This window comes from Arvicanthis niloticus, chromosome 22, assembly GCF_011762505.2.
Source record: "Arvicanthis niloticus isolate mArvNil1 chromosome 22, mArvNil1.pat.X, whole genome shotgun sequence".
Taxonomy (NCBI): Eukaryota; Metazoa; Chordata; class Mammalia; order Rodentia; family Muridae; genus Arvicanthis; species Arvicanthis niloticus.
This window is the reverse complement of record NC_133429.1, coordinates 43,455,362-43,473,568: the sequence shown is the minus strand read 5'-3', so window position 1 is coordinate 43,473,568 and position 18,207 is coordinate 43,455,362. Positions and strand designations below refer to the sequence as shown.

Here is an 18,207-nt window from a genome sequence, read left to right as displayed (position 1 = left end):
AAACTGCTAATATTTTTTCTTAATTTAAAATTGTATTTGTTCCTAAAAGTACATCTATACAATGTAATTTGGTAAATCACATTTCTAGTGTCCCATTAATACTTGTTGACTAAAGGAGTTTGTTAGCTACTTAATCCTTTAAAAAAGTAACATTTTCAAAAAAAATGCACTAAAGTTTTTCTTAAGATTTATTTTTATCTATGTATGTATGTGTGTATCTATCTAAGCACCAGTCATGTATGTACCCATGCCTGGCAAATCCAGAAAAGATGTCAGATTACCTGGAACTGAAGTTATAGGCAGTTGTGAGCTGCCCGAAGTGGGGGCTGGGAACTGAACTCAGGTCCTCTGGAATAGCAGTGATAATGTTGAGCTTTGAAGCCTCTCTAGCCCCAGCTCCTTTCTGAGATTTTTATATCTAGATGATATTGAAGGACGCAGTTACGTTTTGTATGAGCATAACTATATTTTCATAGAACACGTTTGCCGCATTTTTATTTTGGACTGAATAGATAATTTCTATATGTTAATTTCTCCTTCAGAAACTTTGATTATGTGCAGCCTGCAAAAACTTTCAGGCTATGAGAGCTAGCAGTATACTAAGTGCCTCATGGAATGGAGTTTTAGATGACACAGGCCAGTTGCCTGCCCGTGATTGGTGATTTATCAATCTCTAATGACCCAAGGTTTCAACCATTTCTAGAAACTTCTTAATTCAAAGTTCCGTGAGCTTTGCGCCTCTGAGAACAGCGCAGGCAGAGCGTGTGTTGTGTTTGACAACTGTTTTAAAGTGAGCGCCGCACTGTACTTTCTGTGTCGTTCTCCTGCCTAGGGCATTGTTTGCCTAGAAATCCAAACCCACCACTAAGAGTTCACCAAACAAGTCTACTAGGTTGACCCAACACCATAAATGAGAAATTTGTACCACTGTGTTGTCAGAGACGTAGGAGTCTCTAACAAGCATCATCACCGGATATGAAATCTCTCCAGTCTCTCCTAGGTCCTTCTGTCTTTTGGGCTTGGGTGTTTAGCAGGCCCTGGGAATTGGATGGAGTCAGCTGATGCGTGTTCGCAGAACTGTAATCGGCATTGGTGTGAAGACTGAAGCAGCCAGGTCCTGGAAAAGGTTATTCGAGATTAGATGACCTTGTCAGTCACTCAACCCCTCAGAGTCAGTGGGGGCAGGGAGAGGGAGAGAGAGAGACAGGGGGGGGGGGAGAGGGGAGAGGGGAGAGGGGAGGAGAGGGGAGGAGAGGGGCGGAGAGGGAAGGAGAGGGAAGGAGAGGGGAGAGAGGAGGAGAGAGGAGGAGAGAGGAGGAGAGAGGAGGAGAGAGGAGGAGAGAGGAGGAGAGAGGAGGAGAGAGGAGACAGCAATAACTGAGATCACTTTGAGCTCCTAGCAAAAAAAAATTTCACTTGAGAGCATGCTCAGTGGAGACCAGAGAGCACCTTCAATCAGAACTCTCTCACTCCCCACACCCGTCACACACACACACACACACTCAGTACACACAGCACACACACTGACCACCACACCACATACCACACACGCTTTCAAAGATGTGTCTCGTCCTACCTTTTATATCAGAGACACACAAATTCTGTCCGGTCCAGATGAAATCCCTGCATTTTACGTGCTCAGTTTACATGAAGAAAGTATCAAAGTGTAGGGCAAGTTGAGCAATGGACCAGATTGGACCTTGTCAGTCATTCAACCCCTTCATTGTATTGGTCTTGAATCAATACAGTTTTGTTTAACCACTGACTAGTATTGTGCTTAGGAGCAAATAACCTCCTGATTGTATCACGTGTAGAATTTTTTTTTACAGCTGATGATGCCATAATGCTCACTAAAGTAAGGGTATAAGCACGTTGCCTCAGGGAATTTAGTTGCTATTTCATTTCCTAGTCAGACAAATATTCATCCCTCGTTTGCTCACAAACCCTTGAAACCTGCTGGGAGTTCAGGAGGTGAGCATTTGGGAAACATATTAACTTATTTGTGAGTGGGCTATTTTAAATTACAGTCAGCCTCATAGGCAATGGTCTTACGCATGGGCTTCCTGCTCTAAAGCGTTGCTCCCACCACACTTATTATTCAGACATTCCAGAAGGCTTTGGCCTGTAACGTGCAGGTGCTCAGGCAAACAATAGAGAGCGGTAGTTCGTGATCATTCATACATTAGAACTAAATCCGACACATCTAGGCTGTATGGTGACGTCATAACATACAACGTAATGCTTTGACCAATAGAATAAGATACATAGAATATAAAGCCCTCGGGTTCTGAACAGGAGAGAGGGGATCGTGGCATAAGACTGGCGTTTACTAGTCAGGAGGAGCCATCATGGGAGGAGGGGGTCTTGAAGATGTGCAAGCTAGCTCCTTTTCTATGTTCACCCCCATCTTGCTTGTGTTTGTCCCTCCCCCCCCCCAAAAAAAGAAAATGGACTCAAAATGGATTCAAGCCTTTAGTTGGATTTTTTAGACTACCACAGGGGACAAGCCAAAGCACTTAAGCTGAGCTTGTCCTTGAATAAGAGAGATGCCAGAAATAACGGGCGCAAACACATTAGAAGTTTACCGCTCTCTCCTAAGAGTTTGAAGACTGTCAGCACAGAGCTGATATTCCAGAAAAGGCTTCAGGCTGTTGTTCGGGGAAACCCAGTTGCAGCATCCGTCCTTGGAGTCGTAGATAGTTACCAGAATTCTGGCCATGGCCTCTGGCATTCCTGGAAACAGAATGGAGAAAGGGAGGAGCAAGGCCCCCTATCTGTCAGCCAGGCCTGAGGAAACTCCTGCATTGTGCTTTCTCTCATGTATCTCATGGGCCAGAACTCAGAATAATGAATGGTCCCTGAGAACATCAAGGACATCTAGAAATTGCAGTCTTTCGCTAGCCAGCTCATTGCTAACGGGTGTTTGTTGTTTGTTTCATAGGAGTTTAGGAAGTTACTCAGAGCTAGTCATGCCTCCCAGAGCTAATAGGTATTGCATACTTATCGTGCATGTGTTTGGAATTATGCTAACACATTACGTGATCTCTGCACAGTGTCACCAGGAAGTTGTTAACTCATTATCCTTATTCTGTAATTGTGGAACCTAAGGGCATAGTGAGGCTTGCCCTGGCTTGCCCAGTCTCTAGTAAAGTAAGAACTCAAACCATATCTGGCTCTAGAGCCTGAGGCCTTTACTGTTGGTATAGTTTTAGGGAATCATTCTGAAACCAGATCTCTAAATGTTACTGTCTCCCCTAAATGAGGATGCATCAAGTCAGTTTTCACCTGCCCATTTGTACATTTTTATAAGAGTCAATAGCATTGATGTTGCTTTAATAAAAAATAAAAGGTAAGTAAAAAAATGAAACCTGTGCCTGGCTGGCAACCTGTGCTGCTTAGCAGTGCTCATCCAAATAGATAGCTCATGGTGGGACCTAGTGGGCCAAAGGTAACAGGGTATCCAGGATCCTCAGTCTCCACGTCTGAGTCTTGGCTGCTAATGTACATCCTGAGTTGAACATTTGAAATAGAACTACACAGTAGAAACAACGGGTTGATAGTGGGGTTAAGAACCCATCAATAGGCTGGGTGGAGGTGGCACCCGCCTTTAATCCCAGTATTTTGGAGACAGAGGCAGGTGTATTTCTAAGTTCGAGGCCAGCCTCGTCTACAGAGTGAGGTCAAAGACAGCCAAGGCTATGAAGAGAAAACCTGTCTAGAAAAGTCCAAAAAGAAGAGGAGGAAGAAGAGGAGGAGGAAGGAGAGGATGGAAGAGGAGGAGGTAGAAGAAGAAAAAGAGGAAAGGGTGAGGGTGAGGAGAAGGGGGAGGGAGAGGAAGAAGAGGAGGAGGAGGAGAGGCAACCAGCAATAGCATGTTACACTGGCTAGCCATCAGCAAACCTGTATCTGTATCCCAGCTCTGGTCATTGCTATCTGTATAGTCCTGGGAAGGCACTTCACCTTCTAAACATCTCTATGAGACATGATTTCTCCAGAGAAACTCAACCAATGGGGCATTGAGGCTGCATGTGTGAGTGTGTGTGCATGTGTGAGTGGATGTGTATGCATGCATGCATGCAAAGTAATTTTGTGACAAGGTCTCACGTAGCCCAGGCTAGCTTCAAACTCTATAGTAGAGGCTAACCTTGAACACCTAATAGGAAGCAGGAATGTGCTGTCCTCCCAAGTGCTGGGATAACAGGTATGTGGCACACGCCCAGCCTAGTTCTCACAGTTGTGGAAGGTACAAACATCCCAAGACCTTGAGCTAGGGAACTGAAGACTCCGGAGCAGCAATGGTGTAGTTTCTAGTCTGAGTCCAAAAGCCTGAGAAAACCTAGAGGGCTGGCCCTGTAAGTCCCAATCAGATTCCATGTGTGAGAGTTGAAGTCCAGCATCTGAGCCGCAGGCACCACAGCGCCTGGAGCCAGCATTTCCCGGCTGTCTTGTGCAGTACAGGCCGTGGATAGATTGCATAAGGAGTGACGGGGAAAACAATCTGTTTTACACAGTGCACTGGCTTAAGTGGTTACCATCTAGAAACACCCTCAGAGTCAGACCTATGGTGATGTTTACGACTTAACCAGGCAGCCTGTGGCCTTTGCAGGATGGCTTTTAAAAGTAGCCAGCATAACATCTGATAAAGCGTCAGAGAAGGAGGAGGGATGGATGGCTCTTAAGACACACCCCACCCACCTCTGCCTCAGTTTCCCATCTGCAGTGGCAATCATAACAGTGCTCAACTCTTCCACTTACATCACAAAGTCTAACGAATCAGTCATTCGCATGAGGCACTGTTCCATGCACTAGCGGAGAATCTATGAATAAAATACAGTATATCCATATGGGTCAAGTTCTACAGAGAAGATGTAAGCAGAAAAAGTAAATGGTGGTATGTTGGACCACTGAGGTGAGAGCTGATGCAGACAGAAGCACTCGGGACTGTGGGTAAATGCCAGGTGCCCATTCCTGTTGTCCTCAGCATCCTCATCTTAGTCACCAGTGGGTAGGGATGGTCACCAGTCCTGTTTCGTGGACTGGTTGTAGAGGTCAGGGCCGGTGTTACCGGAGATAATCAAGTACTCAAGTATGTAGTTTTTACACATATGTAAGTTAAGTCTTCCTTTCCACACTGCTTGGAGCCAGATGAGATTTTTAGATGTTCGTATAGACTTTACCAGATGGGCACATATTAACTTCAAGCATCCGAAAGGTCCAAAAATTTTAAACATTGGGTTGACACTCTAAATTCGGAAGGTTACAGATTTTAGATTTTGGGGTCAGGGATTACTCAGCCTCTGTGTAGTGTTTTGTTTTTTTTGTTTGTTTGTTTGTTTTGTTTTGTTTTGTTTTGTTTTTTCTTAGAGTGAATGGAAAGGAACCATAGAAGGTAATTTATGTAAGAAAGCTAAATCAACAGTATCGGGGAGCTGGACAAGGAAAAACTGAGACATGGGGAATATAACATAGGGTTAGAGAAAAACGAGTGCCTTCAGTCACCCCAATAAAGGCTTTGTCCTAATACCAAAATCTTAGGTTAAAGTCAAGGTTACCCTGTATTTTAAATTATACGTTATAAACATATGATGTATGCCTACTTGTCTGTTGTTAGTGTTTCCGTACATTCCATAGGCTTTATGGCATTTACAAAACAGTTTAGTGTGGGTAGTGAGCTAACCCTAATAGAGACTAACGTAAGCATAGGATAAATACACATGAAACTGATGGGTAATTGTGCGCAATTGATTCTCTCTCGATTTGTGCATGGGTATTGGCATTCGTAACTGCTTGAGAAGTAATCCATCCTCCAGGTCTCTTCAGTCACAAGGAAGAGGACTGAGGAAATGAGGTGTGCTCACCTGATGTTCAGGCAGGCACAGCTCCATGCTGACTTCACACACAGCAACCCCGTGAGGCAGGCAGGCCTAATCTCAGCTTTACAAAGAGGGACTGGGGCTGAATAATTAGCTCAGGGTTACACAGACAGCGAGTGACTCATCCAAAATCTAATCCCAGCTCTTTCTCCAAAACCTATTAGTCTTCTGGACCTCTGCCTAAGGAGGATGCCAGGAGAGGCAGTAAGAGAGAATGTTTGTGAGTGTGTGTGTGAGTGTGTATGTGTGTGTGTGAGAGAGAGTGAGTGAGTGTGTATGTGTGTGAGAGAGAGTGTGAGTGAGAGTGTGTGAGAGTATGTGAGTGTGTGTATATGTGTGTAAGAGTGTGAGAGTGTGTGTTAGAGAGTGAGAGAGTGTGTAAGAGAGAGTGTGTATGTGAGAAAAAGAGTGTGTGTGTGTGTGAGAGAGAGAGAAAGAGAGAGAGAGACAGAGAGAGACAGAGACAGAGACAGGGACAAAGAGAGAGAGAGACCTGGGTGTGGAGTACCTTAAAAGCATTGTCTCTCATTTAGCCTGAATGTGACACTGTCTATACCTTGTGTCATACCAGACTGGTTTTTGCCACGGTCCGCTATTTTGATTATTTCACCTCTGTTTTCTACCTCCTGAGCCCAATCCTAGTTGTCCAGTGACATAAATAGCAGATAGACGCTCTCACGGGCACCATCCCAGAGGCCTATGCAGGTAGTTGCTGGAGACACTCAGCACAGTCCACCCTTCACATATGTTTGAAGCACATAGCTTCACGTGAGAGCACAAGAAGATGGTTATTGTTTTAATGGGAATGAGGAGGAGGATGCTAGGAGTATTTTGAGCCTTTCTTGAAACTTCGGCCTCAGAGAGCTATAGAGGGAAGCCTCTAGTTGGTCTCAAGTTTACAAAGCAGGAAGCATGCCCCAGGCAAGCTTGGAGGTTCTGGAAGAGCCTAAGACACTTGCCTTAAATCAGACTTTTCTCGGTAAGCCTCAAAGAACTCTGTGTGTGTGTGTGTGTGTGTGTGTGTGTGTGTGTGTGTGTGTAGCATTCCTTTACCTCAAGGGCACTTTGAACGTTTGGAATCTGTATTTCTGTAATGAAAATGAAAATGAATTCCTTTGAGATGAACTACAAAAAGGCCTGAGTCTCGGGGCAAAACCCTGAACAGAGAGAAATAAGGAGGGAGGTGTATAAAATGTCTCCCACTCTGAAACCTTCACTGGGTACCACATTCCTGTGAAGCCACCTGGAAAAGGAGTTTTCAAAAGCATTCTATTTAGAGATCGTGGACAACGAACTGTTTCCATCGTGTCTGCCCCTCGCTTTGGCTGCTAGTTACTTGAAAGGAAACAGAAAGGTTCAGGGATCATGGGGTTCCTTGTCAGTAACCTCAGACTGACTTTCAGGGAAGGTTAGCAGATCTGACTGGCTTGGTGTTAATACCCCAGTGACTGTAGCTTATAAAGTTAACATTTCATAGATCTGTGATGACAGCTATTTGACAATTTTACAGGGATACAGTTTAGGACACCCCTCTAGCTAGTGATACCCAGCACCCCTTAGTTCCTGCTAAGAGTTTTCATTTTATTAATGAGATTGGAAAACCACTTATGGCTGGTGCTCCTGCACCACAAATACACAGACACAAATATGATTGTCTAAGTGAAAAATATGAACTTATTTCCCCAAAATTACTTAGTTTGAAAGTGAAAGGGAATGTGCACATTTTACCAAAAAAAAAAAAAAAAAAAATGTTTTTAAATACTAAAGAAAAATTTTGTACTGAGGATGTTTGGAAACAACGAAGTATTTTAGCCAAAGTGTTGTATTCTGGAATATAGAATTGTGGCTTCTAAATGATTAGAATCCGTTACTGACAGACATCTTAATTGGGTGTTTTGGTTTTTGTCTTTTTTTTTTTTTTCTCGGCTAAGCTGTGGAGCTCTGTTTACTGTTGTTCACCTGTATATGGCATAAACATAATACTAAATTAACACAGTACTAACCAGAACATAGAACAAACACTTTTCCTCAGTTAATCATCTCGAAACAGGACTAGAAATGATTCTCAGTAGAAAGAAAATAAATAATATGAAGGAAATGAAGACCTGAGTCAATTGTATCTGGTGATCCATCTCGACCTACCCAGATTCACATGGTTTCTACCTCATATGATCCTCTGGATCTAATATGTCCACAGGCTGGTAGAATTTTAGTACTAAATTGATGTCCAGAAATCAGCTTAATCTCCTCCTTTTGGAAGTAGAGTCCCAGAACTAATTCATGGCCAGGTTGGAAATGAAACACAGGGCTTGACTTCAGACTAGCCGTGGGTTCCTGTGAGGTGTGAGCCTGTGTCAGGGCAGGAGACTCTGCCAGTTCAGAGGCTCTTGGAGTAGCAGCTCTACACCTCCCTCCTGGCACTGTTCGGAGCCATTTACATAATTAGCTCTTTCAGCTCTTCTGGCAGGAAGCTGAGCCAGGGACACAGAAGCACCTTGCCCGACATGACAGGAAGTCTAGGACCAGGCTGAGTCTGTGCTTTTAGCCCACATCCTGTTCCTTTTTATTAGGGATTTTACCGCCAAGCAGACCTCACAGTTGGCCACCATAACTGTGATTTCTTCATTTGTGGAGTCAACCAATCATGGATCAAAAATGGACCCCAAACCAGCATCTCTACTGGACAGTTATAGACCTGGTGTTATTATCACAGTTCTGTGGCTAACATAGTATAGCACCTATGTACCCAGCATGTGCATTGCACTGGGTATCGTAAATCATCTAGAGATGATTTAAAGTATATAGGAGGGTGTACAAAGATTCTGTACAAATACGTGTCCTTTAACGTAGAGGGCTTGGACCATACCCAGATTTTGGTACCTATGAGGCCTGTGGAACCTGTCCCCTGGCTGGGGATACTGAAGGACTACCATTATGGCAACACCAGCAGACCTTAGTGGTGCCAAGAAAAGTCTGCTGAGATGAGTCTAAAGTAGAGTCCTGAGGACGGTGTGTTGTGTTTTATAAAAATAAAGAGAGAAGGGATATGTTTGGTGGATGTGCAGTCAGGTGTGGGGAAAGGGGTGCCTCTGCGGGCCCATGCTGAGGCATCCCTTCCGCCTGAGGGACCAGCCACATGATGGTATAGTATGGAATAAAGTTTATTCAGGGCATGGGGAGAGGAGTTGAGAGGGTAGTAGAGACAGGAAAAGGCAGAGAGACAGAGACAGAGAGAGACAGAGAGAGTGAGTAGAGAAGTAGAGGCTGACCAGGAGCACATAGAGAGAGGGGGGGAGGGAGTGGGAGAGAGAAAAAGCAGAAGGGAGAGGACAGAGAAAGCAAGAAGGTGTGAGAGAGAGAGAGAGAGAGAGAGAGAGAGAGAGAGAGAGAGGAGGGGGTAAGCAACCAACCCCTTTTATGGTGAGTCAGGCATACCTGGCTGTTGCCAGGTAACAGTGGGGCGGAGCTTAGACGAAAGGCTAACACTGAGTCTTACAGTAATAGGGGTGATAAGAGAGAGATGCAGATATCCAATAAATGGACCTGCAGGGTCAAAGCACAGAGTCTGGGAGCGGGGTTGGGGGCGGGAAGCAAAGGTCCATTCACAGGTTTCCCCCTGGAGTCCTGTCTAGGAAGAAAATGAGTGGCTGTGTGGTTTTGTGACAGTTATTAGATGAGGTTATAGCAGAACCACAGACAGGGTCTAGGGAGATGGCTCAGTGGGTAAGATGGCGGCCCCCATTGTTGTTTGACTCGCATGGCTCACAACAGACCACACCAGGCCAAATGGTTCCACATGAGGTTTATTCAGGAGATAGGGCAAAGGTGATGGCAGTAAGAGGGGGTAGAGAAAAACAGAGGTCAGGGGGCTCTGCCTTTTTATATGAATAGTGACATAGCCTCTCTCAGGTAGAGGTGGGAGGTGACCCAAGTGAATTCTGGGAATGTATGGTGGTTGCCTTGGCAACAATGTGGAGGTCACCTGGATGTGATGTCAGAACCAGTCCTGATACCAACACCCACCATCACGAAGACCAGAGTTCAGGCCCCCAACCCCCACATAAAACACCAAGCACAATGGTCTCTGCCTGTAATTCCAGCTTTGGGAGGTGAAGACAGAATGCCTGGGGGTTGCTGGCCCACCGATCCAGTAAATCATCCTGCTGCAGGTTCAGAGACAGACAGACAGACGGAGGGGGAGGGGGAGGGGGGAGGGGGAGAGAGAGAGAGGGGGAGGGGGAGAGAGAGAGAGGGAGAGGGAGGAGAGGGAGAGGGAGAGGGAGGAGAGGGAGGAGAGGGAGAGGGAGGAGAGGGAGAGGGAGGAGAGGGGAAGGGGGAGGGGGAGGGGGAGGGGGGAGGGGCGGGGGGAGGGGGAGGGGGAGGGGGGAGGGGGAGAGATTAGTTACAGAGAGATTGAAAGGGCATCTGGCATAGGCCTGGCTGACTGATGTCCACACACATGCACAGTCACATAAGCACACAATTACATAGAATTAAAAAAAGGAAAGAAAGAAAGAAAGAAAGAAAGAAAGAAAGAAAGAAAGAAAGAAAGAAAGAAAGAAAAAAGAAGAAAAGAAGAAGAAGAAAGAAAGAAAGAAAGAAAGAAAGAAAGAAAGAAAGAAAGAAAGAAAGAAAGAAAGGGAGGGAGGGAGGGTTAGATTCCAATCAGAAACAGGCTGAAAACTCAAAGCTTTCCTGCTTCACAAAGGGCCTTTGCTCTCTCCCTCCCTTTCATCTTCATAACAGAGTGAGAAGCATTCTGTTTGAGACATAAGAGGATATGTGTCAAATTTCAGACTATTGTTCATTAAAAGAAAGGGATTCCCTTACAGAGTTCCAGGTCCCATTCTAGCAGTGCTGAGTGAGAGTGAGGGAGGCTTTTAGGACTTGAAGAACCTAAGGGTTTTGTGTCCTGGGTTTAAGCACTTAGTGACTAAACCGTGTATAAATCGCTGTCACTGTGATGCCCAGCACATGCATGCAACCTGGAAGTCATGAGAGCCACTTCCCTGGAGACAGCTGTTTAAAGTGGCAGGCGACTCTGAGCCTCTTCTGTATTTAATGGCCTTTTATCATGTGTTTGCTTTCTCCCTTCAACATCCCCAGATGCTCAAACTGCATTGTTTGTCACCAAAGGCTCCTGTTTAGCTCCTGCCACCACTCTTCAGGGTGGCCCTGGTCGGTGTGGATTCCGTCTACAGACAATAGATTAAACTCGTATTCTAGTGCTTCTGAGCGTCCTATGAAAGCTCTTTTCAATACCGGAACTTTCCGAATGGCCTCTCTATTACTGACTTACTCCACTGACTTGTAAGGCAAGGATTAAGTCTCTCTGTAGGTCAGTTTCTCTGATCCACAGAACAAACAAAAGAAAAGAAATCCCTTTTCACCCCAGCCTCTCCCAGGTGGGTAGGAATATACAAGTGGGCAGTGCCCGGGCTCCTGGCTCTTTGGGGCTTGTAGACAGTGGTGGTGACTGAATCTGTTTGGGCTACTTTAACAAAACTCTGGTGTCTGAGAGACAACAGAAATCCATTTCTCCCAGCTTGGGGACTGAGGGCAACACAAGATCAACAGCATGCGTGGGTTTCACTGTCTGGTTAGGGCCACCTGGCCTTTCTGTCTGGCTCATAGCACCCCACTGTGTTCCCATGCGATAGGCAGGGCCAGCCTAAAATCTCATTTGTAGACCGAAATCCCATTTATGGCAACCCCGCCCCCGTGACTTAATCACTCTCTATTCCTCCTAATTCTATGACCTTGGAGGTTAAGATTCTAAAATATGAATTTATTTGCAGGGATACCAACCATCAGGCCACAGCAGATATGAAAGAACAGTGGAGTATTTTATTAATTGCAATAGCATTTATTAAGCATCCTGTGTGCTAGCTACAATTTTACAAGCTTTGGGCTGTATTCATTTTCTTGCCACAATAACCTTCTATCTGGTTTCTCTTATTCCTGATTTAGAGATACCAAAACCAGGAAGCAAGACAAAGCTTTGAACTCAATAGCCTGATTCCTGAATTTGCTATCAAAGTCGCTTATTAATCTAATAGAATAGACTGTCTTTTTTTATAGAAGGTGTCTTTGCCATAAGCACCTGTGATTTGTACCATGGCAGGATTTAGGGAAGGCAACTATTTGACAGTCACCAAAATCTCCGAATCTGTGCTGTGAGTTAAATGGAGAATCCTCAGAGTGATATTGCCTCCGCTCTAAGACAGGGTTGTCTTTTCTGCATCCGAGTCACACACAGACTGGCTTGGGAGGGGCCTCTCGGCACACATCGGAGTCCTGGGAGCATTGGATGACTGACACACAGTGCCGATGGTGCTGAACCAGGCTAGTGGGATATTCCTGTGTGTGATGTTCAGTCTCAGGCTGCGTAGCTGCCTCCCCTCCGGAGGCTACCTGAAGATGCCAGCACCTTCATCTACTGATAAAGGACAGGTGAAAAAGACATTCCACAAAGAAGGGCTATGTTTTTAATTAGGATTCTACTGCTGTGGACAGACACCATGACCAAGGCAACTCTTATAAGGACAACATTTAATTGGGGCTGGCTTACAGGTTCAGAGGTTCAGTCCATTATCATCAAGGTGGGAGCATGGCAGCATCCAGGCAGGCATGGTGCAGGAGGAGCTGAGAGTTCTACATCTTCAACTAAAGGCTGCTAGTGGAAGATTGACTTCCAGGCAGTTAGGGTGAGGGTCTTAAAGCCCACACCCACAGTGACACACCTACTCCAACAAGACTACACCCACTCCAATGAGGCCACACCCACTCCAATGAGGCCACACCCACTCCAATGAGGCCACACCTCCTACTAGTGCCACTGCCTGAGCCATCACAGGTTGTATGAGCAAAAGCACCCTGCCACTGACAGGAACTCCATGCCCCTGTAGAATTGAGGAATGTTGCCCATTCTACAATCTAAAAATAAGTGTTGAATAAACTGGCTTTAAAAAAAAAATCTCTAGCCTTGCCTCTTTACCTGTCTACAATGGAATACTTTCAAGAAAAGAAAGGAAAACAGTTTCAGAGAAAAGAGTTTATTAAGTAAGATGACTTTGCATATGAGAAGCCTCTGATAATTCTAAAGTGAGTACATATTTTAGTATTCATTAAATTATTTTACTGTACTTATAAAAATAACCTTATATACTGAAAAACTAACAGAAACAACAAAATATCACATGTTGTCACATATATGCTACATAACATGTATCACTGATGGACTAACATATTGATAAAGTCAAATAGGACAGAGCTGGTTTGGGATACAAAGAAGAGACTGTGGGGAACTTTGGCTGGGCTCACACGTTCTTCAGGCGTCCCTTAGAGATAAATAGGACCAACAACCCTTGCCCATGACTCAAAGCCTTGAATTAGAAACCGTCTCTAATAACTGAATAATCTAAGAATAGCACAAACTCAGATTAAGATTAATGCATACGTTCTTTCTCTTGTTACAAATAGAAACATTTTCTTTCTAATGAGGCATAAAATAATTTATCCTTTTAAAGCTAAATTACCCATTTTTCACTAAGAGGTTTTATCAAAGTAGCAAAGTCTTAGAAACTAATTGCAATTAATATTAACGCTTTAAAAATTATTATTCAGTTTAGCAGTTTCAACGTGACTTAACGCCCGCTTTAATGCAAATGTAACAGTAAAAAACCGAAGCATATCGCTGCTCTGTATGTCAGTCCCACACTGCCAAAGAATACTAGGCTTTGCTCCCTAATGAGCCTTTGATGATTGATCAATAATCAGTTTGAGAGCTAATTAAAGTCACTAGAATGATAGATTTCCTCGAGTATGGTTCATCAATACAGCATCGAGCAAGACAGCCTGCCAGGCGGAGGGCATTGTTCTTTTCTGGGTGTGTTCTGTGAGACAAAGTAGATGTGTCACACAATCAAAGCCCGCAGAGGATTCTAAAGCAATCTCATGGTGTGGTGGTCTGCCTGCCAGCCCCGTCAGCAGAGACACAGGCAGATAATTAGTAGAGTTTGTTGTTATACTTGTTTTTCTTTGCGATTAAAATTTATCATGAAAAATAATAGCACTCCTTTAGCTATTGGGAACTGTATTATTTATTGTCCTGGTTTGACTGAGAAATGCCCTCTCTGGTCTCAGATTTGGCTCAGTTGGTGGCTCTGTTCTGAGAGGTTTAGGAGGTTCAGCCTGTTGGAGGAAGTATGTCCCCAGAGATGGGCTTTGAGGGTTTGAAGACAACACAGCGCTTCGGTTCACTCTCTCTGCTTCATCCTTGTGAACGACCTGTGGGCTTCTGCTCCTGCTCCTGTTGCATGCCTGCTGCTTGTTACCACACTTCTCTCTGTGATGAACTCTATTCCTCTGAAACCATAACCCGAATAAACTCTGCCTTCCCTAAGATCCCTCGGACGGGCTGTGTTATCGCAGCAACGGAAAAGTAGCTGATGCATGCTTGCCCCTTCATAAGATATTAGTTGTCGCTATCTGAACTTGAACTCAAATCAGCAGCACTTTAGAGTTAGAAAACCCCTAAAGGGATATGTGGGCCAACCATGGTCCTTTGTAATAGAAAAAGCCATGAGCCAGTGTGGCTCCACCAGGCTTTGCCTCCGGAGACACCGGAGACACCAGAGACTCAGAGAGCTCCTTCAGGGACACTGGTTCCTGGGAAAGAAAGCATCTATCTAGTCTCCAGCATGGTGTGGGGGAACAGGACAAAATACAAGCATGGTCATACTTGCTTTTGGTTTTATACTCAGGGATCCCCAACTTACAGCAATTTCAGGTATGATTCTTTGTCTTTAGGATGCCGTGGAGTTCGTTGCTGGAGCTAGCCATATGGGCAGGAGTAGTGAACCGTACTGAAAGTCACCCTCTCTAGACAGAGGAACAGTGTTCTAGCTTGTTGAGTTAACACAGCCTAGAGTTACCCAAGAGGAAAGCCTTGGCTAAGGAACCCGATAGATCACGTGTGGGCCTCTGTGGGGATTGTCCTGGTTGTTGACTAATGCAGGAAGGTCCAGCCTATTATGGGTGGTAGCATCCCTCGGCTGGTCCTAGGCTGCACAGGAAAGCTAAATAAGGGTCAGCATGTGACCAAGCCTCAGAGTGAACCAGAAAGCAGTGTCCCCACAGTCTCAGCTCCAGGTTCTGCCTTGTGCACCTGTGTCAACTTCCTTGGATGGTGGACTCTGATCTGGAAGTGTAAGATGAACAAAACCTTTCTCCCCCTAAATTGGATTTCTGGTCTGTCTGTTTCATCATTAACAGAACAGAAGCTACAGCAGACAACAGCCGATTCTCTGTGGTACGTCTTCAACGCCTGTCTTTTCATATTTTACTTTTGTCCTCATCCTGCCATGCCTTCAAACCATCCAGATCTCTGCCCCTCAACCTCAAGTTATTAAATCAGCTTTGTGTTGGATGATTTCACCTAAGGGTAGACTAAGGTGCTAGCCACATTTAAGGTAACCTGATGTAAGTCATGATACCAATAGGTCAGGTTCATTAAATGCATTTGGATTTAGGATATTTTATTGGCTGTGATGAGCTTCTTGAGAGGGGGCCACACTTAGGCTGAGGAAATGCTAAACTCCTCGTTAGCACCACCCCCCTCTAGTTCCTCTACGTCTTACCCTATTCTCCTTACAGTGGTTCTCAACCTTCCTAACACTGCAACCCTTTAATACAGTTCCTCATGTTGTGGTGACCCCCAACCATAAAATTATCTTCTTAGCTACTTCATAACTGCAATTCTGCTACTGCTATAAACCATAATTTAAATATCTGATATGCAGGATATCTTCTGCTATGTGACCCCTGGGAAGGGGTCATTTGACCCCCAAACGAGTTATGACCCAAAGGTTGAGAATGATTGTCAGAAGTTCTATTACAATTCCTTCTGACAGAGCTTTCTGCATCCAGAAGTGACTGCGATCAGCGAGCGCCCTTCCGTGTTTACGCCTCTACTTTGCACTTTATCTTTCTTTAGCCAAGGCTCTGAAGTAGTTTGATTTGACTAGCTCTGGAACTTTGGTCCTGTGGGGAGATCTCATGTTGTCCTCCACAGATGAGGCCCCAGCGTGAGACACGAAGGCTGAAGTTAAGAGGGATTTTGTTAGTATCGCCAGTACAGACCCCAAACTGCCGTTCCATAGACTGACTCTTCCCATTAAAAATGCTCACTGTGTAATTACTCCTAAAATGAAGTCCTTAACGCTACACTGAACCAAATGTAATTATTTCATAATTTTTATAAGCCTTAAAACTTCTTTGGCATGCAGGCTCTCTGTCTTTCCCCGGATTTTGCTTATTTTCTGCATTTCTGCCCCGTGCTTCGGGAAATTGGCTGTCTCTAGCCAGCAGGGCCCAGAGTCCCAGACAGTGTTTTTTGTACAGACCATTTGGGTGAATTCTAAGTACAATCTGATGATGAAGTCAGACTGTCGTGCTGGGTCCGTGTCAACGGAGTTGTGGTGCAATAGACATTTCCTTTGATAAACTAGCTTTGCAGACAATCTCTCATCCTGCCAGATCATTCAGCTTGGTCCATTTGCTTGTCCAAAAGAGTAAAATGGCTAAGAGATTCTTAGCGTATGAGATGTTTATAAAAAGATAAAGGGGGCTGGAGAGATGGCTCATTGGTTAAGAGCACTGACTCCTCTTCTAGAGGTCCTGAGTTCAATTCCCAGCAACCACATGGTGGCTTATAACCATCTGTAATGGGATCTGATGCCCTTTTCTGGTGTCTCTGAAGAAAGCAATGGTGTACTCATATACATAAAATAAATAAACTTTAAAAAAAAAAAAGCTGTACAATTCTAAAAAAAAAAAAAAAAGATAAAGGGGAGAAGGAATATGTTTTCGTGGAGGTGTGGTGAGGTATGGGGGAAGGGGGTGTCTCCGAGGGCCCATGCTGAGGCATTCCTTCCCCTTGAGGGACCAGCCACAGGACGGTATAGTATAGAATCCAGTTTATTCAGGGCATGGGGAGGGAGTAGAGGAAGGGGGAGAGAGAGAGAGAGAGAGAGAGAGAGAGAGAGAGAGAGAGAGAGAGAGAGAGGAGAGACCTACCATGAGCACATGGAGAGAGGGGGCAGAAGCAAGAGGACAGAGCAGGAGCAAGAAGGCAAGAGCAAGAGAGAGCAAGAGTGGAGTGGGCAAGCAGCCCCTTTTATAGTGAGCCAGGCATACTCGGCTGTTGCCAGGTAACTGTAGGGCGGAGCTTAGACAAAATGCTAACAGTGAACACTTATATGAAAATACTTCTCACCTAGTTCTTTTTACCCCTTTGGAAATTTACCCCCAGTTGTGGAGAAGTCACCACTTAGTGTCTAACTGAGTCACGTTCTGGAGCGCCCTTCAGATAGCTACAGCGGCATCTTCCAAGTAGCTCGTCTGTCAGCTAGTCTTCAGTATCCTTTGTTAGTTAATGCCTGTGATCCCCTCTCCCCCACAGCCCTGTACAGCAAATAATATTGTAATTTTATTAACGGTGAAAAAGTTAGGAGACAGATTAGATTATGTAAGGGCAAAAAGAAGAACTTTATTTCAACCCTTAATGATCTGGATCTATAAACCTACAGAGAAACAAACTAACAGAAAATAAAACCAAAGCAGATAAAGTAATTAGCCTGCAGGTCCACAGGAGCTAACGTAGAAGGCTCAGGGTTTCAACTTGAACCGAATCTCAGGAGGGAGCAGAGGGCCCTGTGCAATTTTGGAGCAGAAGTAGTTGGTTTCCCCAGGAGATGAATGAGCCTGTGGAACAGTTGACAGCCTGGGACAAAGGTCACCTGCACTCTAGTGTGACGTTTGACTTTTTCTGTGATGTGAATTTCATCTTATTGGTTGATAAAATACCAGAAGATAAGAGGCAAGTGTGTTCCCTATCCATGGGTCCAATCTTTTGACAGAAGACCGAGCTCCACAGGAAGGAGTTTCTCTGCATTTATGTCTCCCCCATATTTGTACTCCATTGGAAATATAAACAGCATTGTTGGCTGTGTTGTTTGGAGGACAGACTCAGAAGGACAGACTCAAGGACAGACTGAAGCTCCAGAAGCTCCAGGAGGAGCCAGGCTTCTCGTGCTGTAGTTGCCAGAGGTGTCTCAGTGGTCCTCCTTCTGCTTGGTCCTGAATGTTCCCTGGGAAATAAGTGATGGCTTCCAAAGCTGTGGTCCACCCTGGTGGTGCTGATTGAACGACGACTTGAGAAAGTCAGTTATACTTGGAGTGGCGTGCGTGCGTGCGTGCGTGAGAGTCTGTGTATGAGAGAGTATGTGTGATGGTGTATGTGTGTCAGTGTGTATGTGAATGTGTGTTTGAG

The 18,207-nt window shown here is 44.9% G+C and overlaps 1 protein-coding gene across 2 annotated transcripts in view; it reads left to right on the top strand.

The window, feature by feature from the left end:
- The window catches only part of Srgap1 (SLIT-ROBO Rho GTPase activating protein 1), a 258,469-nt gene that overhangs the window by 144,688 nt on the left and 95,574 nt on the right, over positions 1-18,207 (top strand). The gene's annotated exons all lie outside the window — the stretch shown is intronic.